The 16,143-nt window shown below is 38.6% G+C and overlaps 1 protein-coding gene and 1 long non-coding RNA gene across 7 annotated transcripts in view; one reads left to right on the plus strand and one right to left on the minus strand.

The window, feature by feature from the left end:
* MESR6 (misexpression suppressor of ras 6) overlaps nucleotides 1-16,143 on the minus strand; it is an 841,969-nt gene that overhangs the window by 106,787 nt on the left and 719,039 nt on the right. The window lies entirely within an intron of this gene.
* LOC110839329 (uncharacterized) overlaps nucleotides 1-16,143 on the plus strand; it is a 140,521-nt gene that overhangs the window by 41,018 nt on the left and 83,360 nt on the right. The window lies entirely within an intron of this gene.

A 16,143-nucleotide genomic window follows, 5' to 3' on the forward strand; every position in this document is an offset into this window, starting at 1 on the left:
TTTACAAATATTAATTGTTCTAAATTCAGTGCAGAATAAAGTAATACAGGGGAAAGTTTTGTAAGAATATTCTCATGGAACAAAGCAAGAAGGAGAAAAGTGTTAAATAAAACTAACAAATGTCTCTGTCTTTTTTGCTAATTCTCCCATTTTCTCTCTTGGTTGCTGCAGCTTGAAGGATTAAATCTTGAGACATTTTTAGCTCATAGCAATGATGAGTTGAAAATACAGCCCGACCACTAACCAGAATGATGGTAATTTTTCTACGGGAAAAATGTCACATTTAGAGTAAGTCTGGTAACAGGAACACCACAGCTGTTAATCCTCGCCCCATTCCTCAACTGTACCCAACACACCTCATCAACTACTGCTCCTTTCTTCACTATTTGTTTTTCCGCCCTCATCACAGACACCTCTTCGAGTCTTTTGTTCTCTTGGTGTGGCCTTGAAGCATGCAAGCCATACGTATTTATATTGTTACCTAACACTTTACTATCTTAATCCGAACATTAAACATCTCCAACAAAATGGTACCCTATCCTAAGCCAGTGGAATTCATTTCTCACCACACCTTTTTTCCTTTATATGTATAATACAGCGCCAGTATTATCATACGACTGTGAATCATGGACAGAAAAAGAAAGGTCAGACAAGAATACAAGCAAGGAAGTTGAAATTTCTAAATGGGATTTGAGGTTCTCACGTTTCAGAGTTGCTTGTCAGACTAGGCTAGGCCCTGATTATGGAGGCAGTAAGAACCTCTGAGATGTTTGTAGACTTCTACCAGACTACACGGCGCTACAACCCAGAAGATAGCCACCTTAAACATTTCTAAAATCTGCGAAGGGTTATAGTAAATTAGAATAAGATATTAAGATATAATAATTAGATATATTTTTATTTTATCAAAAAATATCAAATATCACGAATGGGGAAAACTTCTTCAAGGAGTGGAAGAATCACGCCTTCCTAAAACAACTACGTAAAACATAACACATGAGATATGTAGCGGAGAGATCTATTTACGAGGACGGAACAGGCAATTTCCTAATTCCTCAAACGTATACGATCTATAATATAAAATTCTTGCCCCCCCCCCCTTTCCGTTCATCCTGTCTAGTTGTTACCAGAATGCAAAGTATATAATTCATAAAATGGTTTTGAACATCGCTCATTCGTCGCTGCATAATAATATTGGTCTGACGATCTACTCAGCTTCAAATACATTCTCAAAGTTCACTGGTAATTAAAATCATTCTTGAACACATGGTGTCTCGACGGAGCCTCCAGGTGCATATCCGACGTCACATTGATCCATGAAAAGTTGCGCGCGCGTTCTCATAGAGGTTAGTTGTTTAACTGTCGGGTGCTGCCACCAGACGGGCAGCAAAGTCAACACTTTGGCACACATTTAAGACTTATTTGCATAATAATTAAGCAATGGAGGTTCATTACACCCCCAGACAGCTGAAGAAGAAACTCTCTTAAAGAGGACGATCGAAGCAGCCCCCTCTAATGGCAGAAATTTGTACTTAGTTTCCAAGAATTTTGTATAAACTTAAAAACAGATGGTTTTAATGTTATCGAACAGTGTAGGGGGTTTGGATTTAATTCGTGGACAGGGATTCTGTCTCGAGCGTTGAAATCTTATACTGATTATCGTTTACCGTAGCAATTTTTGTCACTGCATCTAGTAAATATGGCTATTAGTCCGAAATTAATTATTACTGATAATTTGTAGATTTTTATAGCAGTACATTACTCACGAAGAAATTAAGGGCACATTACGTTACATAAAGTCACGGTAATGTACCATTTTAAACAGAATATTTTACCTCCTCCTAGAAAGCTGAAGGTTAAAATACGGTTTACGTTATAATTTTACCAGGAGATTTTAAATGGATATCTGGACTGTGGTGATAATTTAAAATTTAATGTTCACTCTGCTTTAGGGTCTTGGCGCCGTATGGAACTGTTCAGTTCTGCCGACATTTCAAAGGAGCACACAGCTTCCATCACCAGGGTTGAAATGAAGAGGTCTCTGTAATTGGTAATAACATTGTACTGCTCCATTCACCTATTTATATAAAAACCAGCTACTTCACAAGACACTCCGCATTTCAACTCTGATGATGGAGACAGTATGTTCACCTGAAACGTCGGAAACATGCACAGTGACAGCACCCAAAAAACAAGATCGACATCAATAATGAATAATTGTGAACATTTTAAACTTGTCAAATTATGTGAGTAATAATGTTACCGCATGTAATAGCTGAACTGTAATCTACATTTAACAGAAGGCGTACACTGTCAATACATTGGACATACATATATATATATATATATATAGGCCTACAACCACATAATACGTTCTTCTTCATTAATAAGTGATTCTTGGTAAACATTTTAGAGATGTTTACTTGTTAAATTGTGTAGAAAGTCAACATGTGTGTGTGTGTTACGCTGTTTAAATAATTCATAGCTCGGTTGTGTTCTGAGCGCCTTCCTTCACGTTACAGCCAGCCACCGAGAGTCATGTACATTACAGGCGTCTCAACTGTCGTAATGGAAGGAAATGTTTGGCAGCTGTGCCCATACATACATACATAATACGTACGTCCACTGTAATTCTAAAGGCCTGTGACAATAGTCCAGTATCGTTATGGGAGAATTTCCTTTGGACGCTGTTCATTGTCTATATAACAAACGCACATTAAATTCACACATAAGAAATACACATACACGTTTCGAGACTGACTCTGTGACCGCCATGAGACAGAAAGGAAGGAAAAATGTCGATGTTTTTCTTCTGGGTTGTAACACCGTGGTGACTTGTATTTGAGGAGCATACCGACTCCATCTTCAGCTCTGATTGTTTGCACATAGTACCGTCTTATATGACGTGAAGCTTTCACGGCGGCTTCATTAATAAAGTCTTCTCGGGCTATCAGCCATGTTAGTTGGTGATCAATCACCGACGTTTCGAGGACCATCTCTGTCCTCGAAACGTCGGCGACTGATCACCAACTAACATCGCTGATAGTCCGAGAAGACTTTATTAAAGTGCCGTATTACTTTATCCGTTCGGTATCTGTGGTTTATATTTGCAAATAATGTTTTCTATTCTCATAGGAGTCTGCTCCAGTGTACAAGAAAATATCGCATGGCAACCGATCGCCAGTTAAAGATATTCTAACGATTAAGATGTTAATATTAATTGTTAGTTAACTGAACCATGAAGTGTTTTCGAAACATATTGGTGCAGTAAAGTCACCAAGTTGTCATATTTTACCCATTCAATAAATGATGCAGGGGTAGAAACAAAGAAAGAGGATAAATATTACAAAACAAGGAAGGGTGATTGCCTTCGCTTGCTTTTGTCTGTGTGGTCCTCCCTAGGGCGCCATCTTTCTCCCTTAGCTCGAGATGCTGTTCCTTGCAGCCTCCTCCCAGCACTTGCGATGTGTGTGCTGTATTGATCTAATGGCGTCCTACGACTGACACCCCCCCCGCCCCCGAACTCTCTTCTCCATGCCGCACCAAGCATCAACAATGGACCCTCAAGTATGCAAACCGCGACCCGCAGAAGACGTCTACGTGACACTTACCCTGTCTTCTGGAAACAACAAGGTGAAAGCTAAATCAACCCATTCCCTGAGTTGCAGCTGTGTGGTTCGTCTGTGCTGACGGTACACTGTCAGAGTCACATTAACCAACCAAAGAACACTAATTAATTAACCAGATATCCAACTAACCTATTAACAATTAACTGGATAACTGAAGCAATATTTCTGCTCTGTAATATTAATTTGATGTTAAACGGTGTTCACATACAAATACAAGAAGGTCTGAGACCAAGTGAGATTTGAGGTTCTCACGGCAGCGAGTATGGGTTGTTAATCCGTGCAATAATTATTTTTCACTTTAAGTGCTATGAGCCATGATAATGGTTGTATAGAAGCCGAAACACGCAGATGAATATATTCTAACATTCTCAATATTGTGAGGTCAATGAAACAATGTCGACGGTAAGGTTCGTTGTAAAACATAGTTAAATTATTCTTTCCGATGATTATTCCAGATTACGAAATCTGACCTTCAGAAAGACAGTCATTTACCCATCCTCAAGGCAGGAGTGTACATTTCGTAATTAAAGATTTAAATCTCTTCCATTTAATTGTAACACAATACGTTTCCCATTAACTCCATACTACGAAGCAACCTTGATGCAAGTTGAATAGCCTATTAGAGAGAACTTGGCACTTAAGTGGTATAAAAATGAAGAAAAATGGGATATTAACTACGAAAGAATGGGTTTCCAGCTGTCAGTGTTAACAAGTTGTTTGTTTCCGGCTGAAGACTTACGTAAAACATGCTGTTAAGACACGCCTGCAAGACAGGGCACCATCTAAATTAACGAGGCTGCTTTCCACATTTAGAAAAACAATTTTCCTCCACTTTTAATGAAAAATGTTTATTTCAGAATTCCGGCTGTTGAGAAATGAAAAAATAATCGAATTGTATAAAAGGCATTCTTGACCAGTGAAGAGGCTATTTGGTTTCTCCAGGACTGCTTCACAGATTTAGTTAATTAGCGAAGTCAGCAGACGACTGCAACCTACTGCTACTGTGCCACGAGCGTCGAATAAAGGACGCGAATAAACTTTGCAAACACGTGTTTTTTTTGTTTATTTTCCATTACTATAAAACGAATTCCTAAATATCAAAGTTAAAAATGATCGACAGAATGATGAAATTGTGAAATGCACTCTCTCTTGTTCTGTTATTGGTATCCTGGGCAGTTTTGTCTGTGTATATCGATGCCAGGTACGAATACAATCAAGACAGAGATGATAAAGCAGCCACAACTTCTATGTGGGAATTAGAATGAATTATTATTGCTGCATATTCAGCATAACATAGGGTTAATGTTAATTCGTGTACCCTCTTCACCCCTCCGGTAGCTTTCAAGTCCCGGCTCAAGGAATGTTTGTGTCCCATTCGTTGCGCTCCACGGCTCAAGAGTCCTCCTGAATACAAGAGACAGAGGTAGAGCGAAATTCTAGACGACACAGACAACTAAGTAGAGATCTGCTTCTTCGCAGAGTGCATGAGCGGTTGAAGGGACCGAAATGCATACAGTCTTTGAGTTCTTAAACAGACTTGTTCCAATCCCGAGAGGGGCATGAATTTCTGCCCTCAGATTTTTGTTCTGTTGTGAAGGTGGACTAACTCACTGCACAGAGCAAAGATCTCCAGAGTCGCTCAGATTTCGAAGAAATTCCGCGCTTTTTCTCGACCTCGAACGATCAATACCGTGATCATAACAGCCCGCCTTTGGACCTCATCCTGATAAAAAATGATCACAATGTAAATGACACAATAATAATTAATACCAATTTATTTTATCATCCCGTGTACGCTTAGGTCTAAGTGGTCACATCTTTCAAAACTGTGTATTAATTTCCTTTTTCTCATTTGGTTCTGTTAACTGCAGAAGACAAATGGGGTGAAATATGTGGTGTACTTTTAAGGCTCTCAAAGATGAGTAATTAGCGGTTTTAATGTAATGGATGAAATTATTCTGATTTCTTAATGTATTCGGCGTCGTCACTACACACTAGGCCCTATTTCGACTCTTAAAGTCACATGCTACCTGCAGTTTCTATATCTCAATGTTGGTATCAAATGTCCTTTTTAATATTATCTTTGTATCTATCATTTTAATATTATCTTTCTATCTATGAGATTTAAAATTGGCTGTGAATTCTGTGACTACAAATGTTGGGCACGAAACGCAGAAAACAGCTCACGACCCTTGGAAATAATTCCGTACTGGTTTCTACTCACGCAAATTAAAACTTGCCGAGACACAATCTGTAGTCTTAAGCAGCCTTTTTTAGAAGAAAGTCAGACATCAGGTAATTCTGGGAATGGTATATTGACATTTGCTTTGAACAAATACTTCCAGCCTTTATGGCAGGATTGCTGGGAACTATATACAGATCATTACACAACACAGCGATTTCTTTCTGTGCATATTTATAGTAGTATAGATTTTAAAAACCTTTTATTTTTCAGTTATGAACTGAAGGTTTCACACTGTCGCCATGTTTGCAAGTTTTACCACATAGACAATGTTTCATATCATATCAGGCTACGTTGGTATAATCGAAATTTCGGTACTATTCCTGACAGTAAACAAAAACGTATAGACATGGACTGACTTCCGTTGACATATTCTAGCCATCTTTCACGAGATATACAAAAACTGGCCTGAAGATAGATGAAAACAAAAGCCTGCATTTCCTTATTAAAGACGGAATGTCGGATAAAAATGGAAATGTTGTTACACGGCAACGAATATATGTAATGAAATCTAGGCCGTAAAAATTCAATAAGACATAATAACGCTGTTACGCAATATATGACGTCTATAGATCGCTTTTACACTTAGGAAGTAAAAATATATATATATAATTGAACAATAGTTTCGATATAGTTATAAATTTTTGAATTAAAATATGCAGATCATTCAGGGCATCCAATGTCAGGCACATCACCTCATATGCATAAGGCCATTTTTTGTCGTCAATTTCAGTTCTCACCTGCCCAAGACCCTGTGCGTGAGATTTGCATCCCCACTACCCTGAGTATGAGGGACTAGTCCACATGCAGCTTGTCCTGTTCTTACCGCAACGTACAGTCTAACTGATTTTCTGCCTTGGAAGTCAACGAAACTTCATATTCAGCCGAAATTAAATCAATTTCCTTAGTAAGTTCAACATTCAAATCTGGAGTCACTTAAGCACTTAAGGCACAATGGTCAACTGTTTGCGCGCCACTTCGTGAGATATTACACTTTCAGGGCGGTAAGGATGACTATGTTCTTCCTGGTTTTGGCGTCGTGTAGATTCGTCGGTAGATGGTCAACGTTTCGGTGAAACACACTGTCTCCATCTGCAAGACTGAAGTTGCGAAACTGGAATGTGGGTGGATTAAAGAGGATTAGGGCTGCTGCAACATCCACTAACTCCTCATTTTGGTCATGGACTAGATTATTAGGCAGCTTATTATTCTCAGAAACATCATCGACCAACAGACATTTGTAATAAAACGCATTGCAATTATTCAGAGGTACGAAATGGATTCTTAAATATTACCTAAATTAATTTTAAGCTTCAAACAGATACGTAACACGTCTCAGAAAGGGGATTTTCATGGTAATAAACGTTTAATACGTTTATATTTCACAACAGAATTTTACATTGAACTCTGACAAATCGGCGAGATCTCAGGTTCTCATGCCGAACAGAATGAAGATTCTTGTCTTCTAGAATGCTGCACCGCGTATTCTGATACATATCGACCGGTGTTCCTGCCTTCATCCAATTCGCTTGTATATTTCTGATAATCGGTCGCTATTAAACGTGAATACCAACGAAACACACCAACAGCTGCCATTGCATTGCCACTCGCTGGACCCAAATATTGGCGTTGCAAAAATGGCGTCATTATCTGGCATGGCGCACGCGTGAATCTCCCCTTACACACACGATCCGTCTGGATATGAATGTTGCAAGAAACACTGGCATCCGTTTCCTCCACCATTATTTCTAACATTCAGGTACACGTTTACATTTTTAATGATTATTACGACGGCTACAAATGCTCAAGCTACCAATTCGTTTCTCGTTTGTAATCTATTTTCCCACCTTCATTCAACTGGTCAACATAATCAGTTTATTTTAAATGGTTAAAAATTATATAATTCCAAGGAGGTTTCTAAAACAAAAATAACGTGTACACGTATACGAGGAATCATTTTCAAGAGCTCTGATAAATAAATTATAAGGGGTAAATATCTAAAATTATACAGAATAAAGCAGATTGGTTGAATGGGTGGCAAAATGTGCTAGTGAGACATGGACAATGGATGACAGAAATAAAATAACGGAAGCAGGATAAATGTAAACTCAGGACCCTTTGGCCCAATCTCAATATATACGACTAGACAAAACATAATGTAAATGTTACTTAAGTTACTGTACGTTCTGATGCACATTTCGAAATAGTGTGGGGAAGTGTGACGAATAAGATTTGCATGTGGCAGTGTTCAGACACATACAAAAAAAGGACTTAAAATATAACAGTCGAAGAGATTACTACTTAAACTATGTGAACAGATGGAGATGAAGAATGGTCGAGCGACATGCAACTGAAAGATGAAAAGATAAAAGAGACGCCGGAGAGAGAATTTTGAAATCGATACCTAACCCTTAAAGCGAAATTCACACTTAGAGGATTAATTTCAAGACACTATAAGGTCCCGTAAAACGTTTTAAATGCGTGCATTCTAACATATTTTAATTCGTGAAGATTTATGTCTTCTGGATTGTTGCGCTGTGTAGTCTGGTTGATGTTTACCAACGTTTCAGAGGTCGTACTGCCTCCGTCATCAGAGTATGAAGATTTCTGTCTTCTTGGTTGTTGCGCTGAGTAGTCTGGTCGATGTTTACCAACATTTCAGAGGTCATACTGCCTCCGTCATCAAGGCGATTCTTAGTATGAAGATTTCTGTCTTCTGGGTTGTTGCGCTGTGTAGTCTGATCGATGTTTACCAACGTTTCAGAGGTCATACTGCCTCCGTCATCAGGGCGATTCTTAGTATGAAGACTTCTGTCTTCTGGGTTGTTGAGCTTTGTAGTCTTGTCGATGTTTACCGACGTTTCAGAGGTCATACTGCCTCCGTCATCAGGGCGATGAATCGCCCTGATGACGAAGGAAGTAACAACCCAGAAGACAGAAATCTTCGTACTCACCGCTGTGAAAATCTCAAATCTTACATCTTAATTCGTCCTTGTAACAATCTCTTGAACAACTGTCTTTGTTTTTGTTACTTCGTTTCCTACGTTCCGCTGTGTCTAATGAACGAAACAACCGCCAGATATGGAACCCAGATTTGAATATATTGAATAATCAGTCTCGCACAGCTGATTATGGGTAGTCCTCCAGGTTGGGGTTTGGAAGTAGACTAACAACCTGTTGCTGTAAACAACATCGTGTTAGGAATTGTTCCATAGGACCTAGGAATTGGACTGATTCTTTTATAGGGTCCAGAGGAAGGCTCTGGTGAACATATTAGTAAACCTTATAGTTTATAAAAGACGGGGAGTAATTTAACTAGCTGAGCATATTGATCGTGGCAGTGGGAAGCACGTTGCATCGGCATTCTAGTCCGGAGTACGCATTCAGTGCTGTTTCGAGCTATTTATAGCACGAGACTTACAGCGATCCTTGACCTAGATGAAAGATACTGGCATCCAAGATCTGCCCATTAGTAACCTCTTCTGAAATCTGAATTCTTCGAAATTAAATAAAAGAGCGAGATTAACCTATGTGCATGTGACACGTATGCATTAAAATGTCAGTGTGTGAGTGTCTCACGTGGCGTAAACACTCATTTCCGTCATAGAGGAAAATACATAATCAAGGAGACTTATTCCGGCAGAACTACTGTAACAGATGTTTATGATGATATTTCATTACGATGATCACCTAGTTCCAACTTGTTTTACTAACTCTGTGTTTAGATGCTGATTTTATTACAAAAAGAACATGCACGCCATTATCGTGGCATTAGAAACAAAGTAAAAATTTTTAAAGTGAGGTGGCATCCTAGTAGGAAGACTCTCATATCAAGTTTCATAAAAATCCGCCAAATGCTTCAAAATTATTAGGCGAGACAGTCAATCGGATACGATATGATGAGCACAGAAAGTTTGTAGACACGATTTAGACCAATATTTATCATGATCGTAATAAATTTCACATGCCTCGTTTTACTTGTTCGTTAATTATCGTCATCGCACGGGAAGCTAAATACAGATTTCTCATGGCCACCATGTTGTTGGTCTATATAACACAAAGAATTAACAGAATTTGCATATTTTTTTCAGATTTATTATCATACACAATTCCAAAACCCTACATCAGGCGTAAATTTTTCAATTGTATCTCTAAATTCACAAGTTAACACGGACGTCCACGCTAGTGTTATTTATGGCAGGAAATTATAAATCAAGATGTTTGGGTTGATTCCAATGGCACAGTGATCATGCCAAGTTTCATTAAAATCCATTTAACAGATAAAAAGGAGAAAGACACAAGCATATTTGCGGCCTCCCTCTCCTTGTAAAGTGGGGAAAGAACGGCAAATACAACAAAATTTGTTATAATCTAAAGGTAAATAATGTGTCGCCGACCAATGTCTATCATAATTATCATTCAGTGACGAAGACCCAATAAAATTAAGCTTTATAAATTAATATATTTCAGTGTAGTTGAAGACTTGACCCGATACATTAAACAAATGCTTTATGCAGCTTTCATGTAGTTCGTAACAATAAAGAAACTACAGACAGAGGGGCGAAGTTGGCAATTCAGATCAATACCAGCCTCCTGCGTTCTCCGTGTATTAGCCTACCTCACGTAACGTGACAGTTTCACATCTGTATACGTACAGGCGAGCTTATTGCATGGTAATCGCAGCAAATAACCTAACCTAACCAAAAGAATAAACCGCGTTCTCAGTTGCAGAATTTCATTATAAAGCATCAATTTTTGTTGGATGTAACGGCCCTACATTCAGATCCAGAATATAAATATGCTGATAACTGGGTATGTACGTGGACAAACACACCGGGTTTAATTAGTCTTAGGAGTCACTCTTAGATAAACGTTTATGTAAAAGATCATTAGAATCTAATGACAGACTTAATTATACATGAAATACGGCACTTCTATCGTACGAAAATCTTTAATTCCCTCTAAGGACCACTTTTATTAAGAGCATAATGAACTTACACTCATAGCCCTTAGACAGATTTTGATGAAACTTGATACACAGCATTTCTATTACAGACCTGTATTTATTACCTTTAATTAACTTCAATACGTACACAACATACGTACACAGAAAACTTGTTTATTAATTCTATCCCAAGGATACGTTTCCCTGTTATCCTTGATATACACGAGGTCAGAAATTAGCTGTCTGCGTTATGAATGAGAATAAGGCACAGATGAACATAATTTCTGAAAAGTGTCCTTAAGTTTTACAGAGCGAGGAAACGCGTGAGAACTAGACCCTTACAACAGACGGGGGAGTCACGTGACGGGGTGCGCAAGGACTCGTGGAGTTATGTAAATGAGACGACGTGAATCTGCTTATCAAAACATTTCGCATCAAAACCCAGAGAAAATCGCCCGTTAAGCGAAAGGAAAGATAAAAACGTACATTGCCAATTCATCACCATTCGCATAATCCATTATGTTTTAAAGATAAATTTCATAAATATACATTAAATATTTGTATAAATTTCAATAAATGGAAAAAATCATATTTTTCTTTAAAAGGTACGACTGTCCTGAAGATAAGTCAAGCTAGAACGTACATAGAGCTAATGCAGAATACTTTACGCGTTTATTTATTTTTACACTGCTCATGGGGGGTAAAATGTCATCTTCAGAATGCAAACAATAATGGGCGAAACTCACATTTTCAGCTTCCACGATTTATCATACTCGGTCACAAACAATGCCCACACCTATTTGCCAACAATATACGGGAAGTATATATCTTACTTTAATGATAAGCTGACCTCTACTTTACGAAAATAATCTGACAACGAAGAATAAACTGGTTTCTGAAAACAACACAATCACGTAATTTGTTTATACGCACTGTGTGTAATTCTTGCGCTGTAATAAATTTTCAAATAAATGGATGACATTCACGAAACTAATACGGAGGTTACGCTGTCCGGACCATATATTTTAGAAAAATTTCCAGAATCAATTTTCCCAAAAATCAGTTCAACGGTTCTCAAATTGTTACACTCGAACAGAAAGACGTGGTAAAGTATACAATAGTTTACAGCTTTTGGTTTCAAGCGATCTAACACAAGTGTGATTAACCCCTAAGAAAAGTCACATCACCTTTACAATTAATGGAAAACATTTAATTCTGAGAATAAAATTAAACCCACGTACTTTCTGACCGACATACAGCGTCATGGACGTGTCGGCGGTATACATAGTTACCACTGACCTATAAAGGGTTAAAAGAAGCCTTAAATATTGAAACTGACACAGAATGAACCACTGCATAATACAGGAAACTCTATAATGAAACATCACATGAAATTACTTTAGTAACATTAATAAGACAGAAGGTAACGGTTTGTATATTTAATTGCACAGTCTCTGAGACCTCAGCCATTTGAATTACCCACAGAGCTGTTTCCCCGTTTCTATTGTCTTCCCAGGACATGAAACGCGCTATCTATGAGCGGTAATATTAAGTTTTTTATTTAAATGCAACGAGGATGGATTGCGGGAAGGTATAATATCAAGGAGGAAGCTCACTACGGTACAGCTTCTGCACGATGGCAGTCCGTAAACCCTACGGATACTTGCATAGCAGTGAGAAAAACGTGTAATAATAACAATACAGTAACGCACGAGAAAAAGAGAGATGCCGTTATACAGAAAAAGAGATGAGAAAGCGGAGAGGAGAGGAGGAAAACAAGAGCACGGAGATAAATTAATCAAAATGTAGATACTGTAATGGGTACTGAGGTCAAAAAAGAAAAGAAAAAGAAATGAGAAGCAGCAGAATGTGTTACTGTAAAGATGTTTTTGAGAAGAGGAAATATTGTGATAGTTACTTATTCTCTCCTAGGTACGTACGAATATTCTCCTCAACGACCTGCTCTTAAACACCCTCCAGTTTAGGTACACTATGTGATTTCAGGTTCTCAAGGTGAAAATTATTACCTTCTAGGATACTGCGCCGTGGTAAAGTTTACAGACATTACAGAGGTGCCTCCTACAGCCATCACAAGGGCGAAACGTCCTAGAAGGCAGCCGTCTCCTTTATGCAAAATAAGTTATTCGCTTGGAATGAGTGACCAAATTTCACACCCGTAACAAATAACAGCATAGTTGTGTGTATTTTAATTCTTATATTACAAGGTAGGAGGCAACAAATAAAAGTTCCCAAACCGACCCAGCTGTTCCCAGCCACACTAATAGAAAATTTGTGCATGCCTACATCGTAACGCGTTATCTATGCGGCTGTGTACTGAAATTACGGCACAGGAATAGGCTTAATCAAAACCGAAATAACTGCTATAAAATAACAGGCTATATTGATGCTTTTGACATTTTTAGAACACGAAGACCTATGTGTCACACTGGTAAATATATTAAAATTTTAAAGTACAGCGTTCGTACATCCTACAGATATTCAACAGTCTGTAATTTTAAAATAAGATTACGCAAACCAAAATTGTGTACCCATAGTATGCAAAAGGGTTTATAACCCAAATTAAGAGATGTGAAAGACCTCTTTCGCTGAATTTGTATAAGAATGTCCCATATGCAAAACATCTACGGGTAAACATGTACTTGAAGCAGGATACAAAAAGTGGAAGGGTGCCTGGGAACATAGCAGGTACATTCACTGGTACAGCGACAGGGTTTGAGAATTGGGTATCGGTACAGGAGATACGGGATGGCGTGAGGTGTCCTTTACTCACTCTTCCCCCTCCCCGAGCCTCCCGATGCAGTAAAAGTGTTTCGAGACGCATCAATGATCTTCAAAGGAGACAAAAGGAAAACGAGCTTTTTCGCAAAAGTGAAATCACAAAAGGGATTTTCAAGTACCCTGATCCTTTTTGACTCGTGCATTGAAGTCTCCCTTTCTCACCTCCCAGATAACGAAAGGTAATATAACACCTTCTTCTTTATTCATCTAGGCATCGGCTGTTGCTCATTTGAGGTGTCTGTTACATAACAGAAAAGCAAGTGCTGACCACTACTGCAGGTGTACAGGTAAATCAGCCTTTGCGGTTGAGCACCAGGGCATGGGTGAGAAGATGAACAAATGGAGGTCAGAGGTAAATTTAATGTTTCGGTCTCTTTTGGCCCAAGAGGAATAACCCGCTGTACACACCAGATTGGGGTAGGATAACGGGGGGGGGGGGGCGAAGAAATAATATCCTTATCCCTACCGGGTACCGAATCTGGTGGGCCCAAATGGCAGTGTCCATAATTTCGTAACAAGTGAGCAGTTATTTCAAAAATCTAAAACAGGTAGAAAGACGCATGACGATCTCATAAGTCATCTTTAAAATAAAATAGGCTGAAACGTGCCAAATTTTTGGAGAACATACCACCCACCTTCTTCAGAGATCATAATACCGACATGTTACAAGAAACATCTCTGATATGAATGACATAAAGCTAACCAACAGCGTGCCTAGAAGAAATATGGGGACGTGGGGAGATGCTCATGCTCTAGCCGATCTACCGTCTATGAAGGAACCCTGGCGCCGATTAGAGATAAAACTGCCTTGTCACAACGCGGTGGCAAAGAAAAATCCTACTTCTGGAGGGAATCGAATTCCTGCCGTCCAGTAAATATCTAGTCATTGGCCTGATTGAACCGTATCGGTTCATAATAAATCAGCAAAAATATTTGTAATCATTTATTGAGTAATGATGACAAATAAAGCAAGCAGGAAACCCAGGATATTGAAAACAATATGCGTCTTACGCGGCCATAGCATGACACTATGTAGATACTGGTAGTCTGTATGAAAACAGCTACAATTCTTTAACCGGGATGAAAGTGAAAGACTATGATGTGACAACGACAAGAAAGATGGAAAGTATGGTAGTTAGGGAAAAAACCGGAAGTAAAAATAAGACGAGAATAATGGCGGAAGACTCAGCAGGAGGGTGAAGACAGAGGGAAAAGGAACTCGCATCATACACACGAGAAAATACTAAAAGAATGGAATCAGTCCGGAAGAACAAAAAATACCAAAGGGAATGTATAATAAAAACAATGACGAAAGGTAAAAAAGAGGATAAAATAAGACATCAAAGAGGACTTTGAGTCGGCTCAACGGACGACGAATTTTGAGCAAACTGTGACGACACGACATTCATATGGTAATAGAGTGTGGGAACACATGGGCGCAGTGCTGACTCTGAGTGGTCCTAAGAGACACAAGTTCAATATCCGGTCACACAAATTGCTCATAGGGAGTATATGGAATTATTTTCGTTCAATCGTATGTATCAATGAAAACGCACACTGACTTGCAACTTCTCTTGTGTCAAAACCAAAGTCACGCCACAAATAATATATAATTTGAAGTCTTGACCCTACGCCGAGCTAGTTCAACGTATTTCACGTCACCACAAACTTGTTTCACAATCTGTGTTGTTTTTTGTATTTGTGAATTAGTTTGATTTTTAATCTTTGCTAAAATTCTGCCCCATTTACAATAAAAGTCTCATAAATTTTGTCTGTTAATCTAATGTTCACCATATTTATATTTCGGATAATTGTTGACTAAAGCCACTGTAGCACGGAATGACGGGAGGAGGGCCAGAGGGTGTGAACAGGAACTAGTGACGAAGACTTGGTGCAGAGCAGGCTAAATGACGTGCGAGAGAATTTCACGGCGGAATGAAAGGAGAAAAGCAATTGAATGAAGATGGCTTGTTGCCAACCATTCCACGTGGAAATTAATATAAAGCCGATATAAAAATAATGGGTGATTCACTTAGCATATTGCTAAGATGTAACATGCAATAAGAATATGTATATCCAATTAAGTACGACGTTGAACGATGGTGTCATTGTTTTGCGCTTATATAAATATAGTATGTTTAATTCTGGGACCCAGTGTATAAGAGTGATGTTGCTTCTTCCGAATTTCGAAACTTCAGCTTACTTCTAAAACAAAGTAAGAAATATAAGACATTAACCACACACGCACATTTCCAGCTTTCAAATTCGTAAATGCGGCCCAGAAGTCCCTATCGGGCTTGAAGATACTATAGTTTTTGCTATTTTAATTAATTATTTTTTTATATATAGAATAGTCCTTGGAAATATGGAAAGGTGCACGGTTTAGTAGCGGGAAAAAACTGCAGAACTTCCTACTTCCGGCAGATGAACGTCGGGTTGTCGCAGAGGTTCATTCCTAGCATAGTTTATGAGTGATATATGGCAGGCTGAGACGGATGGAAATGTTTAGAGTATGTCAGTATATCACT

This window comes from Zootermopsis nevadensis, unplaced genomic scaffold (genome assembly GCF_977971745.1).
Source record: "Zootermopsis nevadensis isolate Lab colony 2312 unplaced genomic scaffold, Znev_1.0 Znev_ptg000017l, whole genome shotgun sequence".
NCBI lineage: Eukaryota > Metazoa > Arthropoda > Insecta > Blattodea > Termopsidae > Zootermopsis > Zootermopsis nevadensis.